Genomic DNA, 15,092 nt, shown 5'->3' on the forward strand with positions numbered 1-15,092 from the left:
TTTGTTCTTTTTGCTTAGTCTTGCTTTGGTCTATTTTTGGTTCCATATGAATTTTAGGATTGCTTTTTCCAGCTTTGTGAAGAATGTTGGTGATATTTTGATGGGAATTGCACTGAATTTGTAGATTGCTTTTGGCAGTATGGTTATTTTCACAATATTGATTCTACCCATCCATGAGCATGGGATGTGTTTCCATTTGTTTGTGTCACCTATGATTTCTTTCAGCAGTGTTTTGTAGTTTTCATTGTAGAGGTCTTTCACCTCCTTGGTAACACGTATATTCCTAAGTATTTTATTTTATTTTTTGCAGCTATTGTAAAAGAGGCTGAGTTCTTGATTTGATTCTCAGCTTGGTTACTGTTGGTGTGTAGCAGTGCTACTGACTTGTGTACATTAATTCTGTATCCTGAAACTTTACTGAATTCATTTATCAGTTCTAGGAGCTTTTTGGATGAGTTCTTAGGATTTTCTAGGTATACAATCATATCTCAGCAAACAGTGACAGTTTGACTTCCTCTTTACTTATTTGGATGTCCTTTATTTCCTTCTCTTGTCTGATTGCTCTGGCTAGGACTTCCAGTACTATGTTGAATAGAAGTGGTGAAAGTGAGCATCCTTGTCTTGTTCCAGTTCTCAGGGGGAACGCTTTCAACTTTTCCCCATTCAGTGTAATGTTGGCTGTGTCAGAACCTTATTTAAAGAGATGGGGATTTAATGCAGTTAATTGATTACCTGGGTGATGCAAGAGCAGAGTGCCCAAATGGGACATGGTGAGGCCACCTAGAGATTAGCACCAGCAGGAAGCCATTCCCATCTCTAGGCTGGAGGCAGAGGGGAGAAGTGGTGTTGCAGGTTGGGCTCTCAGAAGCACTCAGAAATATACTGGAGTGCAAGGTATTTATGAGGGGTCAACACCTGGGAAGGGGAAGGAGAAGCAACAGAATGGGCAGAGGCAGAAGCCACACAGTTATACAGACCCAATGAAACCTCAGACCACCTGTGTCCTCCAACAAGCCAGAATGGCAGGGCATTCAACACCCCACCTCCTCCAGTCACCGGATGCCAGCTGCTTCAGGAAGGGCATGACCTCGAGCAAGGTGGTTCTCTGCAAGTAAGGCTGACCCTGTAGGAGCTGACAGCTGGATGCTGGCTGCACCATCTGCCATTGGGCAGCAAGTCCTTCCTCACAGAGGACCTGAGTACCTCACATCTACCACAGTAGTGTGGCCACAGCCAGGGACTGAGATATTCCTTTATGGGAGCTAGAACCACAGCGAGCCTGCATAGGACAGTTAGAACAAGGAAGAAGACAAGCTGCTAATGGATATCCAGCCCAAGGCAAAGAGGAAGGATGGAAATACTCTGGTTTCTCTGGTTTCCTCCTGCGTATGTCTGATCAGTGGTGTCTCCTGGTCAAACCTGCCAGAAACCAACTGATGGGGAGCTTGAGAGATGCAGCCTGAAGGTATCAGCACCATTGAGCAAGCTAAGAAAAGGAAAGGACTCTGAGAGCAAATAGGCTCAGGAAACCATCTCAGCAACTCTTTCTTTTTTTCTCTTCAATGCAGCAAGGTTTAGACCTGTGTCTATTGACTAACCACCCCCACCCACCCCAGCATGTTGTGCTCCCCATCACCATGTGCCACCTGTCTCACAGTGATGAACACTGAGCCAGCCCACCCAGATCCCCTTCAGGAAGGAAGGACTCCCTCCCTCCACTGCTGAGGAACCATCACTCTTGGTGCTGGGGGAATGAAAGGAAGAAGTTGAAATCATTAAAGTAGCCCTCAGCTGCCAAGGACTACTGTGGCAGAGGGGAGCCACCTCACCCAAGATCATACTCCTTCCTGGTGTGGCCAACATCTAATGATGGACTAAGGCGAGGCATAAAGATCCAGCCCCCAACTTGGGACCACTCCGAAGGGCCAGCCCAGCTTCAGAACTCCCGATGACCAATGGAAACCTCCACTGAGACTGCACCATAGCCCAACTCTGTCCTCTGCCCAATCTTGCTGCCTTTCTTCCCCAACAGGTGTTGTTCCCACAAGCATCCTAAACACTGGTCTTCATCTGGGAGTCTTCTTCCTGGGAAACCCAAAGTGTGGCATTCATGTTAAGCTCCTTAATCAAGTTAACCTTATCTCGGATCCTTTTGGTTCTGGGGGAATCTTTGTTACATCTCCTCTCATATCAGGGAATGGAGATGCTCCATTCAGGCATTCATTCTTGCCTAGAAAGTTCTTCCCCAAGCAGCCATCTCCATCCTTCACCTCATTTAGATCCATGCTCAAATATAAGCCACCTGTGAACAGCAGCATTCTCTAAGGCTGTACTGTGCCTTATTTTTCTTTATATAGCACTTTCCATCTAACCAATTATTTATGATTGTTTGTTGATTGTGTGCCTCTGCCCACTCAAGCAGGGAATTTGGTTGTGTCCATAGCTCTATGTACACAGTGCTAGTGTTTAGCACACAGTGTGAGTTCAATAAAATTTGCTAATGAATTTGGTCTGAGTGCCAAGCCCTGTGCCAGACACTGATGATGCCTTTGGAAAGTTCCAATCTAGTGGAGAAATTAGACAAGCAGAAAAACAATTATAACACAATGTGGCAAGTGCTGTAATTGAGCATAGCTGTCAACTGATGTGAGCAACCTAGGCTGCCTGGACAAAGCTTCAGAGAGCATGTGATAAGCGATTGACTCTCTGAGGAGCCCTGGAACAAGTGAACCACAGACTGATCTGGGCAGGCAGGCAGGTAACAACAGAGGTCTCCAGGATATCAGGGTCAAAAGGATAATGAGACAGAGAAGGCTAGGCATGCCTTAAGATCCAGCACTGCCCTTCTGAAAACATGTTCCTCAGAACATTAGCTGGCATGAATGTACAAAGATTTAGGTACATAGAGTGGGTGGGGAGGCCATCACAGCCACATTGTTTACAATAGCAAAAAAAAGTAAGGAGCAACAGGAACATTGATCCAGAGGAAAATAGCTGAATAAATAAAGGAACTTCCATACTTTAGCGTAATGACACTTTTTTTTTTTTTTTTTTTTTTTTTTGACACTCACTCTGTTGCCCAGGCTGGAGTACAGTGGCACAATCATAGCTCACTGCAGCTTCAAACTCCTGGGCTCAAGCAATCCTCCTGCTTCAGCCTCCTGAGTAACTGGGACTACAGGCATGTGCCACCATGCCCAGCTAATTTTTTAGTTATGGTTTTGTAGAAGGGACTCTCACTATGTTTCCCAGGCTGGTGTTGTACTCCTGGATTCAAGCAATCTTCCCTCCTTGGCCTCCCAAACTGTTGGGATTACAGATGTGCGTCCACCCACTGACACTATTAAAAAGAGATCAATCTATATGTACTGACATGTAATAATATGCATGATATAGTAAATGAAAAAGATTACAGAACTATTGAACATGTTGATACCCATTTTGTTCAAATATATATGCACATGCGTTTACATAAACATGGAAAATCATCTAGAAGGAAACTGAACTGCTCAATTGTTAATGATGGGACTGGGGGATTGAAAGAGACACGGCAAGGCTTTCGCTTTTTGGTATTATTGGAGTTTGGATTAACTTTCAAAGGAAAGAATCCAAGGAACTTATGGTCATCAAGCATCAGGGACAAGCTGATAACTGATCAAAGCAGGTCATGGGGGGTAAAGCAAACAAGAGATAGGAATTAAGTAGGTGAACTAATTCAAGACAAGGCCACTGGCAGGACGGTGGAGAGAGGCAGAAACATAAGTGACCTGACTCCGGGAGAAGCACTGTTGACCCTCTGGCCTTGTGGCTACTCCCTACAGGTTTTAGGAGTGTTCAGAGGCCTTGGCAGTTGGAGCTACCTGCAGTTATACCAGCACTCTGATGGGTACAGGAATAAGAGTTAAGATGATGATGAGGTTCTCATAAGGCAAGCCAAAGCCTTCTCGCTGTATCTAACCCAGCCCTTCCTTTATATATCCCTGGAAAAAAGATGTAGTATCTCTGCCTTTTGTCTTTCTTTGCTCCATGCGAGACCTCTCAGAGACTTTAGCAAACAAAAAAACTTTCTGTTTTGTTTGGAAGTTCCACAAGGAGATGCCATATGTCACATTTCCTGAAAATACTGGACCACAGAGCACACCTTTGTTAATATATTTTAATTGCCATCAAGTTTTAGTTATACAAATATTATATGGATGCTTTCTCCTTATAAAGAACTCCAGGCTAACCTCTTGGAGGGAAAAGAACATGGAACAAAAGATGAAACTCTACATGAAGAAGGAAGCCACGTGAAGTCTGAGGAACTCCAGTCAATACACAGCACCAAGGCCCCAGCCTTGAGGGTGAGGCCATGTTGTACCCACCAGCACAGCTGAACGCAGACGCATGAGTGAGCCAGAGACAAGCCATCCCCGCCAAGCCTTGCCTGAAGTCTTGACCCAGAGAATCATGAACAATAACTTGTTGTTGTAAGCCACTATTTTTGGGTGGGTCTTTACATAGCTATAGATAACTGATACAATTCCCATCCTATCCCCAGTGTCAGTCTCCCTCTCCATGAAGTACACATTATCTTGAAGATTGTTTTATTGTGATTTTGCTTGTTTTAAGTAGTTTTGTCAGGTATGTATATATCCATACACAATCCATTTTATAATTTTAAGCTGTTTCTGAGCTTTCTAAATATGGACTCATGCTACATGTAGGGAGAACAAAATTGTGGAATATTCCTCCACTGAATAATTACCGTAGTGACAACGTTGTTGCTACATGCGATACCGTGGATGGATCAAGCACAGAGGCATAGTGTTATATTGAAAATGGCAGTTGGGGCCGGGTACGGTGGCTCACGCCTGTAATCCCAGCACTTTGTGAGGCCCAGGCGGGTGGATCACAGGGTCAGGAGATCGAGATCATCCTGGCCACCATGGTGAAACCCCATCTCTACTAAAAATACAAAAAATTAGCCGGGCGTGGTGGCGTGCACCTGTAGTTCCAGCTACTCAGGAAGCTGTGGCAGGAGAATCCCTCTAACCCGGGAGGTGGAGGTTTCAGACAGCCGAGATCGCGCCACAGCACTCCAGCCTGGTGACAGAGTGAGACTCCGTCTCAGAAAAAAAAAAAAAAAAAAAAAAAGTGGCAGTTGGGCCGGGCGCAGTGGCTCACGATTGTAATCCCAGCACTTCGGGAAGCCAAGGTGAGATCACTTGAGGTCAGGCGTTTGAGACAAGCCTGGCCAACATGGCAAAACCTTGTCAAAAGTCTCCCATTCTGACTCATCATTTCCACTCTCCCTTTCACTCCTTCAGTCAAGCTGTGGCAGTTGCACATGAACGATTTCATTTCATCTAAAATGGGCCCCCAGCCTCCAGAGCCATGCACTCTGAAACCAGATTCACCTTCTTAAATTAGCTGGCGTAGTGGTGCAGGCCGATGGTCCCAACTACTCAGGAGGCTGAGGCACAAGAATCACTTGAACCCCGGAGGCGGAGATTGCAGTGAGCCGAGATCATGCCACTGCACTTCAGCCTGGGCAACAGAGCTGTGAGACTCTGTCAAAAAAAAAAGAAAAAGAAAAAGAAAGAGAGAGAAAGAGAAAAGAAAGAAGAGAGAAAGAAAAAGAAAGAGGGAAGGAAGGAAGGAAGGAAGGAAGGAAGGAAGGAAGGAAGGAAGGAAGGAAGGAAGGAAGGAAGGAAGGAAGACAGGCAAGTTGCAGAAGACCACCATACACATCATTCACCTTTTCACAGGATTATTGGACATTTCCTCTTGAATTTGTGATTCATTCATGTGTCCACTTTTCTTCTGGGTTGTCTTTTTCTTATTAATTTGAATTCTTTATGTATTTTAAGAAATGTTCCCAAGTGTACAGTCCTAGGAACTGCTTGAATCTTGAGAAACTTTTTCAAGAATGGAGTTTAAAATTACCAAACAAAAAGACCACACCCTGAAAGGTATTGAAAAAAAAATTAACAAAATAATAACTTACAGGTTATTTCATTTCTTTGCCAAAAATTCCAAGCATTAGAATCTTGACAGAGGTTTAGGTCATATTACCTGGTAAAAAGCCATTTACATAAATCCACAGTGCACAGAGGTACCTATTTCATATTTTCTTTACTACCAATAGAAAATGCATCATTTAACTTGAGATACAGCCCCCTTTAAACATTTCCTAGGGTAGACTAATGAATTACTGTTCTTTCTAGCCATGAATTTATATTGCACTAAGGAAAAATAGACTCCTTTAACCTCTGAAGAGTCACATTTCTTTCACTTAGGTCACTTGATAGGACCATTATAGTCTCAGATAAGACATGTGGGACTCTGTTTAATATCTGGCAATTTTCTTGTGCCTCTCCATTTATTAAAAGAATGTATCCATTAGCGGTCATTAGTACGTCCTGTCAAGATGGGGGCTAAATTATCCTCAACGGCTTAAGAAAAAAAAAATGCTTTTTCAAGAAAAATAGTGGCATTAATTGCCCAGTGGAATAGAAACAGCTTTCTTTGCCATAACCTCTCCCTCCCCTGCCTGGGAGGAATTGGACACTGCTTACCTCTGTCAACGATCCAGGCCATTTTCTCCTTACCCTATGAGTCAGCTCCATCACTGCGGCCTGTGGCCTCTCCGGTGGCAGGCCACTATCCACAGGGAGTAAATAAAGCTTCTCAGTCCGTCACAGTGAGGAGCCTCAGACTGACTCCTCTTGCTTGCTAATTCATCCAAGGAAGAAAGAGGAAGGAGATGCCTCACTTAGCAAACAATCTCATTTGAAGGGGCTGTGTGTTAGCAACAGGAAGCAGCTCACATTAGAGGAATAATCACCCTCTCTTAGCTCCACACTGAAACCGATCTCCTTTTTGACCTTTCATTTGAAACATATGCTCTCTGGAAAATGCACCCGGAGTGGTTCGAGGAGAGAGGTTGTCCGGTGTGCGTGTTGGGGGAGGAGGAGTATTATGTTTTCAAAACTAAAACAAGTTTTCCGTGTAGCTTTTAAAATTAAAAACTTTACAGTTTAATTAGCAAAAGGTTTCCATCTCCTAAAAAAAGTTTTCAGGCTTTGTCTTTCTCTTCCCTCCTCTCAGATCTCATCCATTCTCACAAGCATTAGTAATTATATCGGTATCAGTTAAGATAACCAGCTGAAAATCATAAAATACCAACCAATAGTGACTTAAGTAATAAAGACATTTAATAAATGTTACAAAGGTCAGGACCTCAAGACTTGGTTCAGCAGATCCACAAGGCCACTAGGAACCAGAGGCTCTTACTATCTTTCCGTTTAGTCATCATCTGTGTGTCAGACCCGCTCCAAAGTCTCCAAGACTCCCCACCCCGGCCAAGCTCACTAGCAGGAAGGAGGACGAGGGAAGCTCAGGCCTCCGCCTTATGGCAGTCTCTTTTACCAGGAGGAAAAAAAAAAAAAAAAAAAAAAATCCCTCCTAGAGCCCTTTAGCCTCATTGGCCAGAACTGAATCACACTCTCACCCCTTAACCAATCAAAGGGAAACACGTTACCATATATGGGGTTTGGCCAGTCATGGCTTATCCTTTCCATCTGGGCACATGGCAACCCAAACACGGGTGGGATTCTATTAGGAAGGAAAGAAGACGGTTCTGAGGAGGCAACAGCTCCCAGATCCTTATTTCCAGCCCTGACTGGTTTTCTCAACTTCGGTTACTTGCTTCCCACTGCCTCCTGAGCAGCACCACCTCATTATCTTACTGGCACCTCAAACTCAGCCTATGAGGGAACAAATTCCTTTTCTTACCTCTAATCCTGGCTCCCTTTTCTTTCCGGATTTTTCCAAGGGTAGTTTCTTCCACCATGATGGAGGCTGCAAACTTTGGAATTATCTTGGACACCCTCTCCATCTGGACTTCCTTTTCCAGTTGGTCCCCAAGAACTGCTGATTCTTTTTCTTCCTAACATCTCCCCCTCTGACTCATCATTTCCACTCTCCCCTTCACTCCTTCCGTCAAGCTGTTGCAGTTGCACATGGACAACTTCATTTTATCTAAAATGGGCCCCCAGCCTCCAGAGCCACGCACTCTGCAATCAGGTTCACCTTCTTAAAGCTCTCATCCCTCCCTCCTACCCTCCAGTGCTAGGTTCCCATGTATTCACAGAAGGAAAAAATGCAAACTATCTTGCATGGGTTTTAAGATTTTCTACGACATTATCCTCTGCCCCAGTCAGACTACTAAACTGACTGTTTCCTGAAGCATGCTTTATGCATTCTCACCACTGCACATTTGTCCGCACTATTCACCTAGACAAGAGTACCTTTCTGCTTCCTCTCTCCCAGCTGAATCCTACTTGGCCAACTCTTATTTCACTGCTGAAACCTCAGTTATTCTAGGCTATAGTGATTGTTTTCTCCTCTGAAATCTTATGTGCTTTCTGTCTTTGTGGATCATGAGCCAATTTTTAAAAAGAAACCTTAGGATTAAATGATTAGGCAAGTATAAGTCTGCGATGGCCATACTACCAATGCTTTGCAATGTGCCACAATAACACTTGCATGGTAAATAATGACATGATACCCATTATTGACGTTTTTAAAATATCCTTCTAGTTATTGAGCTTCAGAAAGTTCAGAGCCCCTTTAAAAGGTAAAGGTACTAGTACTTTAAGGCTGCAATAGATTCTCCAAGAATGAATCTATACAATATGATGTCATCTGTCAGTGGAAAGACCATTCATTTATAGCCAGAAAATTACGATTTTATTGCCTAACAACTGCCACCAGAATTATTGGCAGGAAAACTCTGTATTTAGGAAAATAACTTGACAAATTGCTTGGGGGGTAGACAAGTCCAGATAAGAATTTGACTACATTATTTGTATCAGGGTGCCTTGCTCATATTTAGTCTAGTGGAGGACTTATCTTCTTTACCATTTCTTCATTTAAAAAAAAAAAAAAAAAGCTTGCAGGATAATTGGCAAGCCACATGTAGAAGAATGAAGCTGGACCTCATCTCTCACCTTACACAAAAATAAACTCAAGATGGATCAAAGACTTAAATCTAAGACCTGAAACCATAAAGATTCTAGACGATAACATTGGGAAAACCCTTGTAGACATTGGCTTAGGCAAAGACTTTGTGACCAAGAACCCAAAAGCAAATGCAACAAAAACAAAGATAAGTAGATGGGACTTAAGTAAACTGAAAAACTATACAGCAAAATAAATAATCAGCAGAGTTAACAGACAACCCACAGAGTGGGAGAAAATCTTCGCAATCTATACATCTGACAAAGGACTAATATCCAGAATCTACAAAGAACTCAAACAAATCAGCAAGAAAAAAAAACAAAGAATCTCACCAAAAAGTGAGATAAGTACATGAATAGACAATTCTCAGAAGATATACAAGTGGAATGCAATACCATCTCACTTCTGCAAGAATGGCCATAATCAAAAAAATTTTTAAAAACATAGATGATGGTGTGGATGTGGTGAAAAGGGAACACTTTCACACTGCTGGTAGGAATGAAAACTAGTATAACCATTATGGAAAACAGTGTGGAAATTCCTTAAAGAACTAAAAGTGGATCTACCATTTGATCCAGCAATCCCACTGCTAGGTATCTACCCAGAGGAAAACAAGTCATTATATGAAAAAGACATTTGCACATGCAGGTTTATAGCAGCACAATTTGCAATTGCAAAAATATGGAACCAACCCAAATGCCCATCAACCAATGAGTGGATAAAGAAAATGTGATATGTGTGTGTGTGTATATATATATATAATACACACACCCCCCCCCCTTGGAATACTACTCTGCTGTAAAAAGGAACAAAATAATGGCATTTGCAGCAACCTGGATGGAATTGGAGACTATTATTCTAAGTGAAGCAACTCAGGAATGGAAAGCCAAACATCATATATTCTTACTCATAAGTGGGAGCTAAGTTATGAGGACGCAAAGGCGTAAGAATGATACCTTGGACTTTGGGGACTCAGGGAAAAGGGTAGAGGGGGGTGACAAGGGATAACAGACTATACATTGGGTATAGTATACACTGCTTGGGTGAGGGATGCACCAAAATCTCAGAAATCACCACTAAAGAACTCATTCATGCAATCAAATACCATCTGTTCCCCAAAAACCTATTGAAATAAAAAATTTTTTTTTTTTTTTTTGAGACAGAGTCTCACTCTGTCGCCCAGGCTGGAGTGCGGTGGCGTGATCTCTGCTCACTGCAAGCTCCGCCTCCTGGGTTCCCACCATTCTCCTGCCTCAGCCTCCCAAGTGGAGTGGCTGGGACTACAGGCGCCGCCACCACGCCCGGCTAATTTTTTGTATATTTAGTAGAGACGGGGTTTCACCATGTTAGCCAGGATGGTCTCGATCTCCTGACCTCGTGATCCGCCCGCCTCGGCCTCCCAAAGTGCTGGGATTACAGGCATGAGCCACCGCGCCCGGCCTAAAAAATAAAATTTTTAAACAAAATAGAATTTTTTAAAAAACTCAAAAACATCTTCTAATTCTCCAATTCTGGAAGGTATTAGAAAAGAGAAAAAGAGAGACTTTTAAAAATTCCGTAATTGTTTAGGGAAATTACTTTTAAATACCTGAATCATCTTAAGAAAATATTGAGATGTTCTAACATTAAAAATTGAATTGTCGGCCGGGCACAGTGGCTGAGGCCTGTAATCCCAGCACTTTGGGAGGCCGAGGCGGGTGGATCACGAGGTCAGGAGATTGAGACCATCCTGATTAACACAGTGAAACCCCATCTCTACTAAAAATACAAAAAATTAGCTGGGCGTGGTGGTGGGCACCTGTAGTCCCAGCTACTCAGGAGGCTGAGGCAGGAGAATGGGGTGAACCCAGGAGGCGGAGCTTGTAGTGAGCCGAGATTGTGCCACTGCCCTCCAGCCTGGGAAACAGAGCGAGACTCTGTCTCAAAAAAAAAAAAAAAAAAAAAAATTGATTTGTTTAACCAAAAAGGGTGAGATAAAGGGACAAATAGGTTGTTGGAAGTTCTCATTATGAAATCAGTAAGAGGTAGTCTTATTATGACAGACAGAAGAAAGGATAGATCTTTAGTGGTGAAAAAAAAGAATGAGAAGCATAGAAAAATAAGAGCATGGCATTTAGAAGAGAGGAAGTATGACAGGGTAGATAGAGATAGAAATAGATGGTGGGGGGAGAGAGAGAGAGAATAAAATCATTTCCGCCAGCTGGAGAGGAGAGTGGAATGAGGATACCAAGAACCTGGCATACCAGGCCAGAGATTTTTAAATTTGCTCTGAGAGAGGTGTAGGTCTCAGGGCCTGGAAGAGGCATGATGGGAATGTTCATCAACCAGGCATCTGCTGGGTGGTCCACCAGTGCCAGATGGTCACTACTGAGCCCACTTAGGGAATGACTGGAGATTGCTGAACTGCCTACCAAAGATGGATGACATATGACCATGATACCTGACCACAAGCCTGGGATGTCAAGATGAGATTATGATGTTTATTTACACACTCAATTTGTGCTGTAATCAGTTTCTATTTATCTTCTTTTCATTAACCCCTTTGATTGGCTCTATGCATTACAAATAAAGCAATCAGAACATAACTTGTTTAAAAAAAAAAAAAAAGCCGAGCCACTTAAAGAAAAATGGTGAGGTTGTTGAGACAGAACCTTGTGTAGCAAAATAAGAAGATATACAGAACTATTTTCTGTTCAAATATTTCATAAGAACTATAGCAAGAGTAGCAAGGCTTTGGCTTAGCTGTTTGATTAGGTCAAGGGAGGGTCTGGTACCAGATTGCCCACTGGGTTTCTCTGAAGGAATTTGTCAAAGTATAGCTCTGTGTGTGTGTGTGTGTGTGTGTGTGTGTGTACACATATGTATATATAGGTATGTGTACATATGTATATATATACGTGTGTGTGTGTGTGTGTGTGCGTATGTGTGTATGACTTATAAGCCTAGCAGGAATTCTGGCTCTGTAACTTGCAAGCTTCGTCAGAACTCTCTGAACTTGTTTCTTCATTTGGAAGACAGAAGAAAGGAGGACTGTGTTACATCCAGGCCTGCTCTGTATTTTCTTTTCTGTATTCACTCACACATTTATGTTTTATTTCCTAGGACTGAGTTCTTATTTTATGATTCACAATTCTTTGGTGAAATTGTCTATATTGGCAAGGATGCATTTGGCTGTGAGTAATAGAAAACTCCATTCCAACTGGCTCATACCCTAAAGGGGATTTATTGGTTCATTTAACTGAAAGAGTCCAGATGCTGGGTAGCTGTCAGGTGTGGCTCCGTCAGCCTCCAAATCTGCCTCTCTGTGATTTGCTTGGCCCCTTTCTCTTCTGTGGGTTGGCAATGTACTCAGGCCACCAGCGAGATGACAGTAGCATTTCCTGCCATAACAATGTCCACAGGAAGAGGGACCATCTCATCCAGTAACCCCACTCTTTAGGAATCTCCTATCCTGAAACTCTTACAAAACCTTCCATCTTGTTAGTCACAATTTGGTCACATGCCCATTCCTGAACCAATCCCCTTGACTTGAGAATGCCACCCATAGATTATCTAAGGTCTGGATTCCGCTGTGGCAAAGGAGCAGAATTACCGGTAGACCAGTGAGGCCCACACTGCAGCTGGAGGCAGGGTCAGCTTCCCTAAACCTTTACTCTGCATGCGGGTAGAGGTATTCCTGAACAAAAATCAGAGTGCTATTAGATACAGGCAAGAGGAAATGGATGCTGGGTAGGCTTTTCAAAGTTCATTCTGTGGAATGAAAATTGTAGAATACACTATTTTATCCCAGAGGCCACTGAACAGGATATAGCCATGTCTAATAACCAAAGGCTGTAATCTTCAAAATTAGAGTCTGCCAGATCTTTATCTAACAAAGTCTAAGAATTTCCATAAGGAAATGAGAAACATGTAAACAATTGCAGCTCCTTGGGTAACTGTACGCTAGCATATCTGAAAACAATTGTTTCCACTCCATATGGGATACTAATCAGCTTAATTAAATGGAAAGAAAAAAAGAAACCTCAGGAACCAAAACTGCTCCAATATTTCATCAAAGGAATACACAGGGAGCTTTAAAATACAGTCTCTTCAAACAGAAAAATAGGTAAAATATTAGAGTGAAGCAGTCTTTAACTGCTATTTTTTTTTCATCAGGGGAACACAAAAGAAGCTGAAAAATATACATATTCTGTTCAGATGGAAAAATAGATGTAATGTTGAAAAAGATCAGTTAGAGACTGGGCAGTTTTTAATTGCTATCTTAATTGTCAATCAATAATATCCAGTTGTATTCTGCCACTAGGTTTACATTCAGAATTTACCTGCTGTTATAAAAATGTTATGTTTATCAGTTTTGTGAGGATGGAGGACAGTGTGTCAATCTCACCTTGCTTTGAGCTCAAATCAGCTTAGAAGTACATGCAATCTATTCTTCCAACAAACATCTATTGAGGGCCTGTGATGTGCCAGGTTGCCCCGGGTTCATGGCATAGCCATGTGGCAGCCAGCTGCCTGCATTCCTTCCTTCCTTCCTTCCTTCCTTCCTTCCTTCCTTCCTTCCTTCCTTCCTTCCTTCCTTCCTTCCAGAGGAAGCAGGCACTTGGAGGCCATCATCTAACATCCCCAGGGACATAGATCCTTCTGTGGAGCAGCCTTGGTCCTTTCTCTGATGTCAGCTCAGATGGGTCACTGACTTATTGAGCTCCTACTCCCAAAAAAGAACTGTACAAAATACTATATATTTGAGCGTACAAAGTACAAGAATAAGCATACGGAGTAGGAGAATAAGAGAGAAATCATTGACATAGCTCTTGCTCCTGAGAACCACCAAGAAAGAAAGAAGAGCACATACATATCAAAGTGTTGATGAACGGAGGCCCAAAGGAAGATAGTACAGGAGTGAAACATGTCTTCCAATTCCCAGGTTAGTATGATATATTTTGGGAAAGGAGACTGGAATGAATGAATAGGATAAAGGCTAAATTGTGGAAGGCCCCTGAAGTCAAAGAACTGCACCCAGCAGACTAAGGGAAAGGCGAGTAGTTTACATTTCAAAAGGAGGAGTGTGACACAAGTGCTTTTCCCCATCTCATTAAAAGCCTGCTGATGCAGTCAACGTGGTATAACGGAAAGAGCAAAGCCTTCCATGTCAAATCAACCTGGAGCTGAATTCTGGCCCAACCACTGAACAGCCATGTGACCTTGGGAAAGCTACTTATCCTCTCTAAGCCTCAATTTTCTCATGTACATAAAGAAATGAAGTCTATATTATCAAGTTGTGCCATCCAGTGTGGTAGCCACTAGCCGCATGGGTCCACTGCATTTAAAATGTTCCAAGTCCAAATCCAGGTATGCTGTAAGTATGAAATACACACTAGGTTTGAGAGGCTCATATAAAAAAAGGAAAAAGACCTCCTAAGTCTTTATATTGATTACATACTGAAATAATAACATTGAATTACATAAATACATTGTTTTACATAAAATACATTATAAAATTAGTTCTATCTGTTTTATTTCCTTTTTTATTGTTATAGAAAATTCAAAATTACATAGCCATAATGTTAGGCAAAGCAGAAAACAGTTCTTTATCTCTAATGGAAATTGGAAATAGGATTTTGTTCCCTAATGTCTTTAAAATCAATAAGCGTGATAATTTGTGATCCTGATCACAATTTCTATCCATGTTCTTTTTGTGTCCTCCCACTCTGACTCTGGGCTGGATGCGTTACTTTTCCAATGGGAATTTAGCAGACATAATGCAGGCAGAGGATGTCACACTGCTTGCACACTTACACATCAGGGCTTGCTCTCTGGCTGCTCTTGGGAGCCTTGAGACCATTACCATGTAAATAAGCCCACGCTAGCCTGGTGGATGATGAAAACTACTGGCCAAGTATCCCCACTGCCCCAGCCAACCACCAGATAATGTTAAGTGAGGCCATTCTAGACCACCTAGCCCCAAATGAGCTGGTCTAGCTGACCCACAAATTTATGAGAAATAATAAATGTTTGTTGTTTTCACGTACATTTTAAGGTGTCTTACGCTGCAGTAAAAGCTAACTGGTAGATTGTGGATGGATCTA

The sequence above is a fragment of the Macaca fascicularis genome, chromosome 2 (genome assembly GCF_037993035.2).
Source record: "Macaca fascicularis isolate 582-1 chromosome 2, T2T-MFA8v1.1".
NCBI classification, from domain to species: Eukaryota; Metazoa; Chordata; class Mammalia; order Primates; family Cercopithecidae; genus Macaca; species Macaca fascicularis.